This window comes from Etheostoma spectabile, chromosome 9 (genome assembly GCF_008692095.1).
Source record: "Etheostoma spectabile isolate EspeVRDwgs_2016 chromosome 9, UIUC_Espe_1.0, whole genome shotgun sequence".
Lineage (NCBI taxonomy): Eukaryota > Metazoa > Chordata > Actinopteri > Perciformes > Percidae > Etheostoma > Etheostoma spectabile.
Genome location: NC_045741.1, coordinates 15,391,187 through 15,398,867, shown reverse-complemented (window position 1 = coordinate 15,398,867; position 7,681 = coordinate 15,391,187).

The window sequence follows — 7,681 nt, the reverse complement described above, 5'->3', positions numbered from 1 at the left end:
TTTTTTAATAACCACGCTAAGTAAAGCCAAAAATCAACCTCATTTTCTACATAGTCTATGCCAAAAAGAGAAGAACCATCAAATGTACAGAAAGACACAAATTCAAACTCCGATCACTTGAAGTACACTATCTCAGGTTTTCGCTCCCCAACTCGCCTCTTTTGTTCTTCATAGCCAAAATGATTTCGGAAAAAAAGAATATCTCAACTGAGTGCCAGTATATGCTAAACAAATATGTATGCACAACCTGTTAATTATTTATTTCTGCATAAATGTACAGATCGTTGGCGAACAAAAGAGAAGGTAATAACTAGGAAGGTTAATGCACTGTTTACACACACAAACACAGCTACTGACTGACAGCAATGTTTTTCCTCTAGGGGAGAGATTTAGTTTATTTTATTTTACCTTTTCATTGTCATTAATGTTATTCTCTTTACTGTTTTATCATTTAAATCTTTACCAGTCCCCTCATTGCAGGAAAAAATATATATATTTAGAATTCTATAAAAAAGAAAATATGAATATCCTCTATTTTAAATCAGAAAAGCTTTAAAGATATATGTTGTTTCGTTAGGGCATATAACAATTTACCGTTGTGACCTCATTTTGTGTAAAACCTTATTCACATGGCAGCCAATTTAAATCCCTATTTGGAAGAGTCTGGTGCCGGTTGGCGGCATGCCACAGATTCTCCAGTGAAACACGAATGGAAAACAGAATATTGGTTCACTTTTTTCCCACATTTTATCTATTATCTATTGCTACCAGAGTCTCATCAGTAGCGAGTTAGTTAGAGTGCTATGTAGCTGATGAATTCAAGCAGTTCTTCTTCTTGAGACAGCTGGCCCATTTTGATCTAAAATCCTTATCTGCTTGTTGACATAAGGCCAGTTTAATGTATATCTGTGCCAATCTTGCGGGTAGTTTGTCAAGTTAGTGTTCAAATGGCTGTTTTTCTAAGTAAGGTCAGGTGGGGAAAATTAACTAAAGTCTTTCTTGAGGTTTTCATCCCTGCTCGATGCATCTCAACACGCTGGACTTTCTGAGCCTCAGCAGCTTCCACACCAACTGTTGCTGTTTGGGCTTCAGATCATATGTGAATAATACACGTTTCTGATTGTTCTCAGGTGTCCGTCAGCTCATCGCTTTGTACAATCTCTTGACAGAGCAATGTATTTAACATCTTTCTCTGCGGAAAGATCAATGTTTGATTTTTATTTTATTTTTTTCCTAACTTGGCCTTCTAGTGGAGTGATTGTCTTAAGGTCAGATGCATGCTTGTATTTGTAGATAAGCCCTTCCGGGATCAGGAATGAGGCAGGAAAACTGTGATTTCCTGTCTTAAATTCACAGGAGTCGTGTATCCACTAAATCCTTGTCATTTTGGAGACACTCACATGGACAATCAGGTGTCAGGAGATGCTATCTGAGCTTCAGAGAAACTTGACAGTTATTTCAGCTCATATCGGACGTTTTGTTGTTGTTGTTTTGTATTATAGATTACAGATACTTTTATTTTTTGTTTCAGCTTTGTGTTTTGCATGATTTACTGCTTCTTTTGATCCAAGTGCTTCTTATCTTGTGTTGTGACAAGGACCGCGTCTCCTTGAGGCTGGCTGTCCAGGATATAACAGAGAATGTCTTGTGATCCTCTGACTGTTTTTTTAGATGTTGCTTAATTGGGGATTTTAACAATGTGATCTCAGAGGTAATAGCTGCGGCTTGCTTGTGTCTTATTGTTTGTACAAATGCTCACTGCAGTTAGATTTATAAAAAGTGAAATCTGCCACAGTGAAGATACCATATAATTCATGTATAGTTTTGTTTCTGCATTTTGAAGTCAATCAATCTATCAGCTTTTTGAACTTTAACCTGTGTTACCTCTCTGGGCTGTTAAAGATTGTTACTCTACCCACCCAACCTAACCCCAACGCAAAGCAGCCTCATTCCTACTGACGTTAGGAAATAAATCAGGCTTTGTATGTGGGTTCTGTTTTGAGGCCTTAACACAGCATGAGATGACCAGAGAGCCAGCAGTACCTCTGTCTAATCAGTTTTTACTGTTCCAGTCAAATATCGCCAGATGGCCGTCCCGGCTTTGATTCTCGACTCGCCTCTCGGTGGGAAATCACCACCAGCTGCTACACAAACACTTCACTTTTGTACCATTTTACTATTTCTCATTCAGAGACACAAACACAGTAATGAAATGCTCTTCTTAAAGGCTTGATAAAATAGTGAGAAGTGAACTGTCCAGCCTCACTTGTTTTAATGTAGCCTACAAAAAGAAAAGTCAAGCTTTAGTTAGGTTTAGTAGATTTTAAGTTAGTTTGTCAGAAGCAGAACCAGGGGTTGATGCATAGACTGTAAAGGTGAAGCCAAAACATCTAGATCGCCGCCTGGTGGCTGGCTGCAGTACAGGTCATAGGTCTAAATCCCACTCCCTCCTTTTTAGCAACTGGGACATGTGCCAAATTAAAAAATCACACGTAAAACACATTTTCCTTAAGATGGTTTCTTTTTTTACTAGGCCTAGTTTTTATCACTCAATGTATGTTCAAGTGTTCATTTTTCTGATACGTTTGGGTTTTATTTGTTATTTGATTCTATAAAAACAGGGTGAAATTTCATGATTGACAGCTGTGATTGGTTGGGCGGGTGTATTGGCGGGACTTCGATACCGCGGCGCCACTGCCCAATCACTACTGCGCAAACTCTGGCTCCAAAATTACAAGATGGCAGTGCCCGTTTTTTTTTAATATTTTGGCTTTACTTTTGTACAGTGGGAGGAAGTGAAGAGACGTTGTCCAACTTTATACAGGCCAACAGTCTACGGGCAGAACTGGAAGCAGAGACAGGATGTCATTGGTTGAGTTAAATCTCAATGAAGCTGAAAACCACTGTGTTTCGATAGTGAGGAAAGAGGAATTCTTGTCATTTATTTTAACAGGCAGCTGACTCACCACAAGGGGGCTCTTTATGTCTCAGAGTTGCTGTTTTCTTTGTGGGTGTTTGAGGTTTTACATTTTTACAGTTGTACCACCTATTGGCTAAAATAACTCTGCTACTGTTAGGAAAACTGGTCAATGTGCACAATGGCGCATCAGCTTCACCCAACCACAACCCTGGAACACACACGAACACACACACACACACACTACACTGGATTGAGGCATAGGATACTGGGGCCGTTACACTATATACACGAAAAATGATGGCGAATCATTGCGTCTCCCTATCCTTCAGTGGTTATTATACAGGCCTTCTTCAACCAAAACTCAGCTTATGACTGTACAATACCAACTGTAAGCTTTTTTTCATGATCATTGAGCTTTCTAAGGCACTTAATTAATAATTATTAATATTTCAATAGGTCCCAAGTTTATAGTTACTCAACACAAAATACTGAACTTTACAGCTGCAAACTTGTGGTTGCTGGCTGCAGGTGGCACAAGTGTTCTACCCTTTTCGGTTATTGATTAGGCTCATAGAAGGAAGGAAATGTGTATTACAGTGAAGAATGTAGGTAAATCTGGCTGCATCCTCACTGTGGACAGTTGAGTCGTGTTAAGTCAATTACAGATGCACAATAATGTTAGACACCTTTTATCCAAAGCTTTATTAAGTATGGCTACATTTACAGTATTGAACATCGGGCATTTGAAATTTCAGTGAAATTTAGATGTTTTTATTGCAATCTGGGTTTTATTGTTGTAGTTTTTGGCATAACAATCACTCAAACAATGCTGATCATGTTGATTATTAATCATTTTCATAGACCTTACATACAACAATACTAATATTACACTCTGTTTGAACAATCGCAAGGAGAAAAAAAAGGTATTCGCAAACCAAATGTTTTTTCCTCAGCTATCCTGTCCATTTGAACGGTAGTTCAATAAATTACTCTTTTAATTAAATACCTTTGAATATGTGATTTAAAGGTAGCCCAACCACATAAAAGTATTTGAAATTCCACAAGACTTGGATGCTGCAGAGAGGGCAGTTACTGTTGCTCTGCTAGCTAGGCTAGTTAGCATTTAGCAGCACTAGCTTTATCTGGTATTCCTTCTCCGTTAATATTTAAGATATAGATATCGTCTTTTTTATATGGTATAACAACTTGCTAAGATTTTGGAGCATCAAAATAGATTTTACAATTCCAGTAAACAGGAAAAAAGTGGCTAAACTAGCTTTAGCTGAGGCTATCTCAGCAGTTAGCCGGAGTAAAGTCACCACAGTTTGGTTTTTACCTCAGTTTTTATTCAATGTTTTTTCCCTCCAAAAATGTACTTTTGATGGTGTAACGATTTCTATGATAAAGTACGATGTCAAAAAGTCAGATTCTGGAGTTAACTCAGTTCTGACCAATTACTGTGTTTTGCCTTTGTATGGCATCATAGTCTATAGGCTACAGTAGGCTAATGGTGCTATGTCAATTCATATATGTCATAACTATGACAAAAGTCCCAGGGTAAAAAAAAAGAAGAAATTCATTTTACATTTAGGGTTGTCTTTCTCCTCGATTCCTCTGTGCAACCAGATTTAAATTTCATGAACTACAATGTTAACGGAGGTTTTTACTCAGTCTGTTAGGTGGCACTCAGAAAGCCCACCATGTATCTCTCTCTCTCTCTCTCGCTCTCTCGCTCTCTCTCTCTCTCTCTCTGTAGCAGATGTCACAGTTGCTGATAATGGCTGACAATCAAACAGGAAAATGTATGGCTGAAAGCATTAGTTTGTGGGGGAGGGCTGCTGCAATCAAAATTCAATCAATAGGTTACTGATCAAAAGGGTCAACATTGCTTTTTTAGATTTGACCCTATAACCTTTTGGACCCTGTGCCCTCTTCAATGGATCCATGTTTACCTATTATAGCTATTGACTGGCTCTGTGAGATATTTGCATTTCAACAGTGGTTTTCTCTATTTTCTCGCTCTCTCATTTTCTTTTAGTAGGTGCATGGCAGCATCTTCCGGGATTAGTTTTAATTGCGTGGTAGCGACAATCGGACAATGTTATGAAACACAGTATACCTCCAAACACTCTGACTTCCCTTCAACCACAACCAAGCCCCGTTTCTACCTCAAGAACTAATAAAGCTTTGGCAAATATGTTTTTTTGCTTCAGCCACAACAGACTGTTCAAGCCGGAAAACCTCATCAAAATGTTGTTGGTGCTGGTTTCAAAATGCTGGTTTATGAAGACTTTGACTATGCAATAGATTATAATTACCACAGACAATCAGATATCACTTTTGGTTGGTTGGTTGGTTATTGCAAGGGGAACCAGAGATAACCGTATAATTGAGGGTTCAGTTCAAGCTTCAGCGTCTTTACCAAGAGCTCCCCTCAGTGGAAAGTTTTTGTCATGATGCAGAATTGCTTCAGATTGCAAATGGAAACAAAAAGGTCCGAGCAAAGGCTGCAAATATTCAATGTCCTTCAGTCTGAATATTACTGCAAACAAATTAAATAATTTCAGTGTTCATGTCTTCATTTCCTTCCAGTGTTTCCAGTATTTTTGTCTTGTTAAGGGGACAAAGCCTCTTTAGATCATTATAATGGGACACTAAAAGGCTCCACTGATATAAAAAACATTGTCTAAAAGGCTCCACTTAAAACATACTCTGTTAAAAGCATTCACTTACATGATACCTTTTAATTATTATAGCAGTAAACGACCAATAATCAAACACCCTGTCTCTGTCACATCTGTTTCTCTCCGTCAGGCAGGTTCCTTAATATTTTAAGAAACATTGGAGCAATGTTTTTTTATATAAAGAAATCATTTATAGCAGGTTTTGGTTCAGATTGGTTGTGATTTTTTTTTCTAAATGCGACCAGCTGCTTTTTTTTGTCTGTTGCTGCTTTGCTTTCATCATTAGATTAGACGATGCTCGCACAAGACCTTGTGTATGCAGTTCTTGTCAAAGTTATATAATGGTTGTGTGGTAATGCAGTTTAAAAGCGGGGGTAGATTTCAAAAGTCTGCTTGTTTGGTGCGTTCACATGCTGCCGGAAAACACTTTTTCATCTTTTTCTGAATGCATTTTGTTTGTCTTTGAGTTTGATTTTGCGACAATATGGGTAGTAAATGTAGTGCACAAACCCTCCGAGTCTCTTGTGGTTGGCTTGCTCGCTTTTATGTCATAACTTTTAAGTGTTTTACATGGAAATGTTGCTGCTTTCACGCCCACCAGAGCCATAGCTAAATAACCTCTTGAAACCTTACTAGATCCAGAGTGTCTTGCATGGAAAATTGACAATGACTCCTGCTCCCACATGTTGCCGACATGGAATTTGCTGGAACATTTACGGGTTAAGGTGCCTGTGGGGTTTAGGGGCTTTTGACTGCTCACCACTGACCCTACCTCCATCAAGGGGGGATGTGGACAAGGAAAACAGAAATAACAAGATGCCTTCTGCTGTGACAATTGTTGTATGAATTAACCTGTATTACTAAGATTGATTGAATAGATTAATTCTGAAATATGGCTTTTTACGGCTATGAATTGTACCATGTTCATATTGTTTTTGCTTTTTCTTTGCTTTGTTTTCTGGATACGCTTTAGCAACCCCCTGCACACAGAGATTACATTTAAAGCAGATTTATTAATACAGCGATAATGCTGATAATAATGTGATTATTTTAGGGGCGCAAAATATGCGTGTGTGGGTTTCACGTGGCTTCAAGTTTACTTCAGAATTGAAACAAGGCTCTTGTCTCTTTCAACTTCTCAGGAAAATCTACCTCTACCTTCAGTTTGATGCATTTAACCCAGTTCAAGTTACAATTTAATGGGTACACAAAGAGGGCGTGAGAGTGGTCACCAAGGTCTGAAATGAGCTACAACACACCAGGATAGTACTTAAGAGTAGTTTAGGATCTCATGACACACATGCGATTGTATTGAAAACGAGTATTGTGGTGTAATTATATCGTTATGCTCTCAGCAGAGATTTATCACCCTGGTAGGTGACTGGGAGGTTTATTTTGGACTCTGGGATGTCGTTCTCCGTCTCTCTGTTTCTCTCTCTCTCTGTGTTACAGGTTCGTAACACTTCTGCTGTTAAGTTTATTTGAGTTTATTTGAACAGGAAACCTCCAGCTCAACAGATAACTACTACTTAGTACTACAACAAGTACTGCTTCTAGGAGCACTGTTTTTCAGTCTGTTTTATTAATGTGTGTTTTTTTTTCTCTTTTTTTCTATGAATGATTCAATGAGTTTGATGAATGGGATGTTTCCTGGTAACCATGTCGGGCAATGCAACAGGTTTCTTTTCTTTCTTTTTTTGATGGGTGAAGATCTTTTCTTGCCTATTTACTCGATATGTGTTTGTGTGAATACTTTTATTTTGAATTTGAAATTAATAAAATATCACTTTTATTAAATGTCACCAGAGTTTGGGGTGTGGGTGTCTTTTATGTCTTGTATCCTAAGAAGTTGAATGACGTTCCATCCTTTTAAACTGGTTAGTTTAACTAAGTCCTCCTTTAATGCTCCACTTAAAGGATTTTAGTTAACAGGTTTTGGCTAAATCTTTTTCCAGCATCCTCTGCATAATGAGGGATTCATTTTTTTCTGTGAAAAAGTATATAGCAGCACAAAGTTCTGTTTCTATTGACTATAATTACTGGAAATAATTTAATTTTTTCCTCTCCACACTGACGC